The sequence below is a fragment of the Schistocerca cancellata genome, chromosome 1 (assembly GCF_023864275.1).
Source record: "Schistocerca cancellata isolate TAMUIC-IGC-003103 chromosome 1, iqSchCanc2.1, whole genome shotgun sequence".
Taxonomy (NCBI): domain Eukaryota; kingdom Metazoa; phylum Arthropoda; class Insecta; order Orthoptera; family Acrididae; genus Schistocerca; species Schistocerca cancellata.
The window spans coordinates 777400950-777410724 of record NC_064626.1 but is presented as its reverse complement, the minus strand read 5'-3'; positions in this window follow the sequence as shown (position 1 = coordinate 777410724).

The following is a 9775-nucleotide window of genomic DNA, read 5'->3' as shown; positions in this document are numbered from 1 at the left end:
ACGAAAAGGCGAGGGTTCTCGCTCGTTTTGTCCACGACTGTACATTCAGCGACATATACTGCCCGCAGAATTTGTTGCGAATGAAGTTAGTAGCAACGAAGTAATAAATTAAACGTGTAATGATATAGTTTTGCAGTAACATTCAGTGCTATACTCGTGTGTGCATATTGTCTGCAATATGTGTCGCGAATACAGTTAGAAGCAAAAAAGTAATAAATTATCACTTCATGCCTCATGAGGTACTTTCACTACATGGACAACGGAAAAGTAGTAAGCGATAAACCTTTTTTCCTTTCACCACTTTCTAGGAGTTGTCAGCAAGAAAACAAATTCTTAAGGCTTTGAAATTACGTATAAAGTTTGTTGCCAGTCGCTAGAGTGATCTCATTCGCAAATAATATTGGGACAATAAAGTCCCGGAATTCACGTGTAGTGGCCTACGCCACTTTTTTTACCCCTAACCCTTTGATAGGTAGGTGGTTCTTGCGCCCACAGGGATTGTTGCTTAACAGTAACGTATATGTGTATCAAGTTTGGTTTAAATCGGCCCAGTGGTTTAAGAAAAGGTGTGGATAATACTTACTTACACACACACACACACACACACTTACAAACATATACAGGGTGAATCACCTAAAACTTCCACCTCAAATATTGTGGAAATAGAATGTGCTATTGATGTGCGGTTTTCATAGAATGGATCGTTCTTCAGTGCCTCTTATTGTTAGGGAATAAACAGACTGAAATAATACTTAAAAAGTTTATTTCATGTGCAAACATCCATTTTAATAGAATAATAGCTATTGACATTAACAGACTAAAAATAGGGTACATTAGAATGTCAGTGGTGCTTGTTGCAGGATTCTAGTGCTAGTTGTTTACGAGAAACCGTAATTTGAAAAGTTTCCCACACCGACTCTTGTTTGTGCCATTCAACCTACGTAGTTGATAAGTACGATGTTGTTATTTTTGCTTACAGTATGCTTGTGTGATCCTTGAGTGCATTGCCACTTGCTAGTTAGTTACTGTGTGACAGTCCAAACAATAGGTCGTGACTGGACGTCCGAGCGAGGTGACGCTGTGGTGAGCACACTAGACTCGCATTCGGGAGGACGACGGTTCAAAACCGCGTCCGGTCATCCTGATTTAGGTTTTCCGTGATTTTCCTAGATCCCTTCAGGCAAATGCCTGGATGGTTCCTTTGAAAGGGCACGGCCGATTTCCTTCTCCATCCTTCCTTAATACGTGCTTGTGCTCCGTCTCTAATGACCTCGATATCGACAGGACGTTAAACACTAATCTCCTCCTCTTCGTGAGTGGACAATGGTATTTACCAATGCAGAAAAAGTCGACAAGCTTATGGTGTATGGAGAGTTCAAATGGTTCAAATGGCTCTGAGCACTATGGGACTTAACATCTGAGGTCATCAGTCCCCTAGAACTTAGAACTTCTTAAACCTAACTAACCTAAGGACATCACACACATCCATGCCCGAGGCAGGATTCGAATCGCCCATGCAAGTTGCTTTCGTGTGAAAGTGGTCTTTAAGGTAATTGACGTTCGGAGCGATTTTTCAAGATTTAACATTAAGTGCATGTAATGTGCGCGTACATGTGCACGCACGCCTGTGCGTGTGTGCGTGCGTGTGTGTGTGTTTGGGGGGGGGGGGGTGCGTGTTTGTGCGTGCCCATATTTTCTACGCCATTATCTGAAATGTTATATTCAGATGTACACCATTATTCGTCTTTAGAAGGATTTGTACCACAAACTCTCTGCCACGGCTGGCAGTTGTGAACAATTTACGGAACCTCACACGACGGGACAAACTCTGAAGAGAGGGAGAAAGAGTATATTAAAAATGAAAAGAAATCTACCGCGCTGTAAGAAACGAACTATGTTAAGAAGTACGGCAAATAAAATTCTTAACATAGCTTTAACTTCAAACACTCTAAGAGATACTATTTAAACAAAAAATGTATATATTGAAGGTATTTCGACAGAAACCGAACTTATTACGAGGTATTTAGTGGTCGATTAACGACAAGATGTGTTGGCCTGGAAGGTAGCTGTAAATAAATAAGAGAAAAACAGGATACAGGAAATCCATGATTTTTTTTTACCGCCCCTCTCTTAATCTTCAAGATAATGAGATGATATTTACATAGCACGTAGTCACAATCTGCGTGAGATAATTTTCATTTTTCTCATTCGATTTCTGTCGTTTTCAACTGTTTTTATTCACTTCTGAACAAGGGGCGCGTTTTCTCGCAGTAGAAATCGCTGATTTTGTTCATCAGCCGTACGGGGTGCTGCTCGCTTCGTTTAATAAGACAAAATGCTTTAGGACTGTCCGTGTGACGCACAAAGCAAGACTACCCATTCAAAGTTTACAATCTCAGTAGCCGCCGACACACTCAAATGTAATTTTTAGTACCATATAAAAGAGCAGCGTTTTTGGTCAGTGAACATGTTTAAAAAAAAAAAATGTTCAAATGTGTGTGAAATCTTATGGGACTTATCTGCTAAGATCATCAGTCCCTAAGCTTACACACTACTTAACCTAAATTATCCTAAGGACAAACACACATACCCATGCCCGAGGTAGGACTCGAACCTCCGGCGGGACCAGCCGCTCAGTCCATGACTGCAGCTCCCCAGACCGCTCGGCTAATCCCGCGCGGCTAACATGTTTCAAGTACCTTCTTGTAGATGAAGTCATTGTTTGCTACTTCCACAAAATATTCACGGGGGTCATATCACCGAATCCAAAAGACAGTCGTCAACATCTCTCTGTGGCTTTCAGAGTCTCGATCTCTGTCTTCTTCGGCAACAGTGTGTGAAGTCATTCCACTTACCTTCTTTTCCATTCAGACTTAACGAAAAAACCCAATCTCATCGTCACTGACACTGTATGATAATAACATCACTCCTTCCGTTTTGAAGTGATGCAGCAAGATGTTCGCTGCTGTTTCCTTTGCCATTTTACTATAGTCGATCAACTTCCGTGGTACACAGCGAATGCGAACGTCTGAGTAGCCGAGCGTAAAGATCTGCCCTAGCATTGATGGAAATAGACAATGAACGCTGAAGGGCCAAATCACTTCCTATTTTCGTGTCGAGTGACCATTCCACCTGGGGATTACAGCGGGCTGTGAGCTTGGAACAAACGTAGAGTTGTACGGTTGTGCGGTTGAAAGTGCTGGAGGCAACTACATTTTGTTGTTTAGTTTTTTAGTGTGTCCGTTAGTTGGATTGTAGATTTTTGCTGGTACTCGCACACTACGATGATTTTGGCTGTACTGTATTGGAAAAAAGCGGAAATGGACTACGTTACTCAAAAGAAAAAAATTTGTTCCCCACTTAAAATTCCAAATAGATATCCCATCTATGACTTATATTTGAAACAAAGACGTATGGTCTTACGAATTTATTATTTGGAAAAGTCATATTAAGAAAGGTAAAGTTAATCAATATTTGATAGATAGCTGGAAATGCGCTGAACTTGCCATAAAGAATTTAATAAAATTATGACTGTGTAGTTGTGAAAAGAAAAACTATTATCCTTAAAAGAAATTAATTCAGGAGCTTAGCTTCAGGTATTCTATTCGAATCATTCATTTATTAAAAACAGTTTTCTTAAAGACAAAGATAAACAAAAGTGAAATAATTTAGACTTTAAGATCGCAACAGAAAAATAAAAGGAAGCCAGAATAGATGGTATTTACATCGCCGGCCTCGTTTGTAACACAGTATCGAACAGATAGTACAAAATAGCGTGATTTTCTCTGAATTTAATTTTTTTTTGCGTATCAAGTTTAGGTAAGTAATTATGCTATTGAAGCTGATACACTAGCACATAGTGAAGTTTTATTTACCGTATAAAATCCAATATTAATCCTGAAGGGGATTTGCCTCTATAGAATGCACGATTTATTAGTACAAGTGTGCGGTAGACAATTCACAGTGTGATTAGCTTTAAAGTGGTTCAAGTTTTGTATGTCGATGCAATTAATTGCATTCAGCTAAAGATCATGTTACTAGGCAGATAATTGCATTTAACTGCATTTTCTTGTAACACGCTGGCTGTCGGCGAGTGCTTCCGTATACTATTATCCCATATCTTGAAATTAAAGCATAAGTATGAGCACCCCTTAAGAACTAGGGAACCCTTAGCAAAACAGTCAGATGCGTTAACTTTAATAGCTCTTATACATATGTTATTTCAATTGAGCTGTAGAATCTACATTCAAGTACGTGGTTGCACAGGGTTATATGTAATCTCTATATACAGGATATTCATTTTAACTGAGAAATATCTCGAAAACTACACATCAGATCCAAAAAGTTACAGTTCCAATTTGTTTGTCTCGGACGACCCGCCATCCGACCCCGTGCGTGTGTGGCGGAGAGCAACTTTGAAATCTTCAATGGGAAACCAAGTTTTTTGTTGCACATTACGATTCTACGACAAAATGTACATACGTTTTGTCTGAAGTCTTCTTTTCGTCCCGCGACAGAAAGCGCTGTGACCGGAGGAATAGAAATGAGTATACAATGGGGTAATTTACGACATGTTCTCAATGGCGCTTGAATATCCGATGGCACGTGGGACCCACCTCCATACTGCGAGGGTAGGACATTTCATAAATTCTAATTGGAAACACCATTCGCAAAGTTATTTTTTGGAAATGTGCCCTATAGAGGCAATTTTGAAGCTAGCTCCTCGAGAGTTGGTATTTGGTTTCTCGGTCAGCATTTTTCGAAATATTTCTCCTATGGGGGTGAAATAGTGGGTGAAAGTTTTTTGAAAATAAATTATTATTTAAGGAATACAAAAGTATTTAAAACTACATCTATTAAATTAGTTTTTGACTCCTCGGTTGCAAATAAAGAAATACGTGTCTCAGTTGTTTTTTGGGGAGGGGGGAGGGGGGGGGGGAGAAATTCAGACACCTAAAGGGTTTAAATATATGGAAAAATCACCGCAAGGAAGCAAAAGGCATGATTAACAAAAACCTTGGACTTTTGGTCAGAAGTGCATCCGGAAAAGATCGTGCTTCTATGGTGTTAATCAGCATGAAAAGTTTAGAATGTGTTGTAATTTGTGAACAACATGAAAATTCGATTAAAAAAAAAAGTCTTCAGACCATACAACATACGCGAGCGAAGCAGCGGGCACTAAGGTAGTACATTGTAAATCGTGACTGGTTATTGAGGCGGCATAGTACAAAGTATAGGGTTGTCGTAAGTTGATACACGAGCTGGTTGAGAAGTTCACCGGAAAAAATGTTAGTCACCCGTTTGAAGGAGTACACTGTTCGTGCTGGAGCGCTGGAGACGTTGTAGAACTAGAAGCAGGTAGTCATGGGACGGTCCACCGCTCAAGTCATGACAGTGAAGTGGTGAGTCTATCACAATCGGTTTTATGTTATCAACGCAGTGCGAAGGATCGACGTCGAGACGTGCTAAAGTGCCAGAAAGGAGTTATTGTGTTTGGAAGTACCATGATCACAGCGTGAATGAGATTGCCTTATCCGTCGCTGTGCGATATAGACTTTCCACTATGTCTACGAGGAATGGTGTACCACTGCCAACCATGTAATAGGTCGTAACAACAATGGCCGTGAAAAGATCCCAACCGGCAGGTACCGAAGACAAGCGTCACGTTCTGTCAGTAACAGTCGGTTCCAAAGCAAACAGAAACTGTTACTGTCTATGACTGGAAGTCCGTTTCAAACAGCTACCGAGTGAACACTGCGAAGGAAAAGAAGGTATCTGAAGTCGGGTACCTAGCTACAGACCATTGACCTCAGCAGCACATGAAGCTGCATTCTTTTCAATGGGCGAAACAAGACAGAAACTAGACTGTGTGGCTCGCTGGAGACGTGTAGTGGGGTCCAAGAAGTCGCTAAGTTGCCTCCTGTAGGATGATGTAAGGTCTCGAGTACACCGACAGGCTTTTAATTCACAGTGTATTGAGAATATAGTTTGGTCCAGAAGTGTTTCTGTGAGGCTTTGTAGATGTTTTTTTACGGTGACTCGGTCTCTCATTCCATTGTGTTAGAAGCTTCTCTTACACTCAAGAGAAGTCTTAAACACCAAGTACAACAAAGATAATGGCTTACAAAAAGAATGAGATCAAATCATAAATATTAAATCAGAAAACGTTAAAAAATTGCCCATTTCAATTATCTAAGACATGGGTGCCAATCCTTTTACCTTACTTGGACCACATTGGAAGAAGAGGAGTACTTTTGAACCGTATGTAATATACTGTACTTACCACTAGTAATAATATAACCACTGGAAAAAAGAGAGAGAGAGGGAGCAGTATTGTGGGGGTGGAAGTTTCAGATTGAAAATATTCAATTTATCTTAAATTTGCATAAACGGAATTTTACGGACATATGTATTCATTTCTATAGGTGCTCACTTGCTCACTTCTTGGGTCGCATTGATAACTGCTTTGGGTCGCAGGCCCTCAGGTTGGACACCCATAATCTAGGATGTGTTATTGGTTTTAACTATACAAAGACACTGAGAAGAAGATTAATAAATTTCAAGCTATCTGTGGAACAACTGGAAGAACGTGGGATAGAAAAACGGGAAAGGAAACACAATTGGCTAAAAATGGCTCTGAGCACTATGGGACTCAACATCTTAGGTCATAAGTCCCCTAGAACTTAGAACTACTTAAACCTAACTAACCTAAGGACATCACACACACCCATGCCCGAGGCAGGATTCGAACCTGCGACCGTAGCAGTCCCGCGGTTCCGGACTGCAGCGCCAGAACCGCTAGACCACCGCGGCCGGCGAAACACAAATAAAAATCTGTAAAATATCACGTACACAGGCAGCAGAGGCTGTAATAAAATGGATAAAATAAGGGATGAAATAATAAGATCAGACTTTTTAAAAACTGAGTTAGCGACAAGATAGAAGAAAATAGAATGTAATGGGAGGACCATGTTGATACAATGATAGAATGCCAAAAAAAGTTGAATTATTGGCCTGCTGGAGAGAAAGAACTAAGAAAACCTCGTAAGAGGTGTATGGATGATAAGGACCGGAACACATGACTGTAACACCTAATCATTGGAAGGAGACGTTGATGATGATGATGGTGATGATGATGACTTGTGTCCACTCAGACAGATTACCGTGATACGATGTTTACTTCAACATTTTCGGTGACCTAACTTTGTCCTTTCTTCTTTACCTTCATTGTACGCTGTGGACGCTCACGTCCTCCAAGAGGACATTACCGAGTTTTCAGGACTGCACACATACGTTCCTGGTTAGAAGAACATTCAGTGACCATATCGATCCTCGACTGGTCCGATAAATCATCTAGTATTAAACCCACAGACGAAACGAAGCAGTTAACAAGCTTCCCCCCCCCCCATCCCCTGCCCCCCAGTTTGGTAGCTCTGCAGGACCAGATCATCAGTGAGTGGCTTCAGCTGGATATTGCTTACGCGAAGAAACTCGTGGACTATCTCGCTTGCCAAACTGACTCCTTTATTATGGATCGAGGCGATGTCACACAATGGTGGCTCGTGGAGGGGACTAACCTTCTTGTCCAATGTGCTTATTTCCAAAGACTGTGAAAGACTATTTGGGAACCAATATGTTACATATTTTAACAATTTTTTACCCGATAAAAATTGGAGAAATTACTTTCTGAGTTCCCCTAACATACATATGAAGTGATCTGAGAGACTACGTGGACTCGGAAATCATGATCTGCCATCCTCCCTTCCACCCCCGTCCCCCGCCCCGCTCACCAATTAGTACACATATTGTTCTCCATGAAAATGACGATGTTTATCGCCTGTGTCCCGGTGTCTGTGCTCTAGCGTGTGCTTCAAGTAGTTTGATGCCAATCGATCTTTTAAGTGCTTGGTCAGCAGAAGTACGTTATTAGGAAGGCGGTGGGTAAGGTAACCGCCAAGTGCCCTATTCTGGGGCAATCGTGGAAGCCGCGGTTTCGCCAGGTGAACGCTCCTGAGATTACTGTTACGGATGTGGACGCGGCTCGCCACCTGTTTATCGACCGGACCAGCCGGCTGCCTACAGAAATTCCTGTTTGCCGGAAACTGTTTGGTCCGCTGCTGCGGGATAGGAAGTGGGCGCCGTGGCCTACGACGGAAGCAATTAAGTGGACCGCCGCGCCGCCTCGCTTTACGCAACGAAACGAGTAAGCATCCGCTGTCGTGGCGACCCGAACGTTCGGCTGATTTGCTAGGACCGAATTTCGTTTCTAGCATTAGTAGACTTAGAAAAACCTTTTGACAATGTTGGCTGGAATACTCTCTTTCAAATTCTGAAGGTGACAGGGGTACAATTCAGGGAGCGAAAGGCTATTTACAATTTGTACACAAACCAGATGGAAGTTATAAGAGTCGAGGGGCATGAAAGGGAGTGGTTGGGAAGGGAGTGAGACAGGGTTGTAGCCTCTCCCCGATGATATTCAATCTGTATATTGAGCAAGCAGTAAAGAAAACAAAAGAAAAATTCGGAATAGGAATTAAAATCCATGGAGAAGAAATAAAAACTTTGAGGTTCGCCGATGACGTTGTAATTCTGTCAGAGACAGCAAAGGACTTGGAAGAGCAGTTGAATGGAATGGACAGTGTCTTGAAAGGAGGATATAAGATGAACATCAACAAAAGCAAAATGAGGATAATGGAATGTAGTCGAGTTAACTCGGGTGATGCTGAGGGAATTGGATTAGAAAATGAGAGGCTTAAAGTAGTAAATGGGTTTTGCTATTTGGGGAGCAAAATAACTGATGATGGTCGAAGAAGAGAGCATATAAAATGTAGACTGGCAATGGCAAGGAACGCATTTCTGAAGAAGAGAAATTTGTTGATATCGTGTATAGATTCAAGTGTCAGGAAGTCGTTTCTGAAAGTATTTGTATAGAGTGTAGTCATGTATGGAACTGAAACGTGGACGATAAATAGTTTAGACAAAAAGAGAATAGAAGCTTTCGAAATCTGGTGCTACAGAAGAATGCTGAAGATTAGATGGGTAGATCACATAACTAATGAGGAGGTATTGAATAGAATTGGGGAGAAGAAGAAGGGGCCAGTTGGTTGGACATGTTCTGAGGCATCAAGGGATCAGCAATTTAGTATTGGAGGGCAGCGTGGAGGGTAAAAATCGAAGAGGAAGACCAAGAGATGAATACACTAAACAGATTCAGAAGGATGTAGGTTGCAGTAGGTACTGGGAGATGAAGAAGTTTGCACAGGATAGTGTAGCATGGAGAGCTGCATCAAACCAGTCTGGACTGAAGGCCACAACAACAACAACACCTTTGTATGGCACTGAAGATACCTGCTTCGCGGTACAGTACCGTGTAGTACAGGATTAAAATTGGGAAACGGTGCTCAGAAATGTCTGACTGTGGACGCGTCAGGACTCCCGAATATGTAGAATTACGTTCTCCATTTGTGGTAAATGTTAGAGAGCACGTTTTTTCAGAAACTTTGTATAGTCTTCAAAGAGACTCTGAACTACAGCCCTCAGTGCCTCAGTGGACACGACTGCACACAGAGTTTCGAAAATAAGGTCTGGTGACTTTCTTGGACGTCCTTCTGCCACTGATAAATGTTAACTGATATTAAATGTTATAAGTACATATCTGGTTGTTTTTAAACAGTGCTATTATTAATAGCGTGTAGAATTTATCATTAGAATTATAATAGCTGCAAACCGCGCGAAGAATCGAGTGGTGCAGAGACACGTGACAGCTGGATGGCAC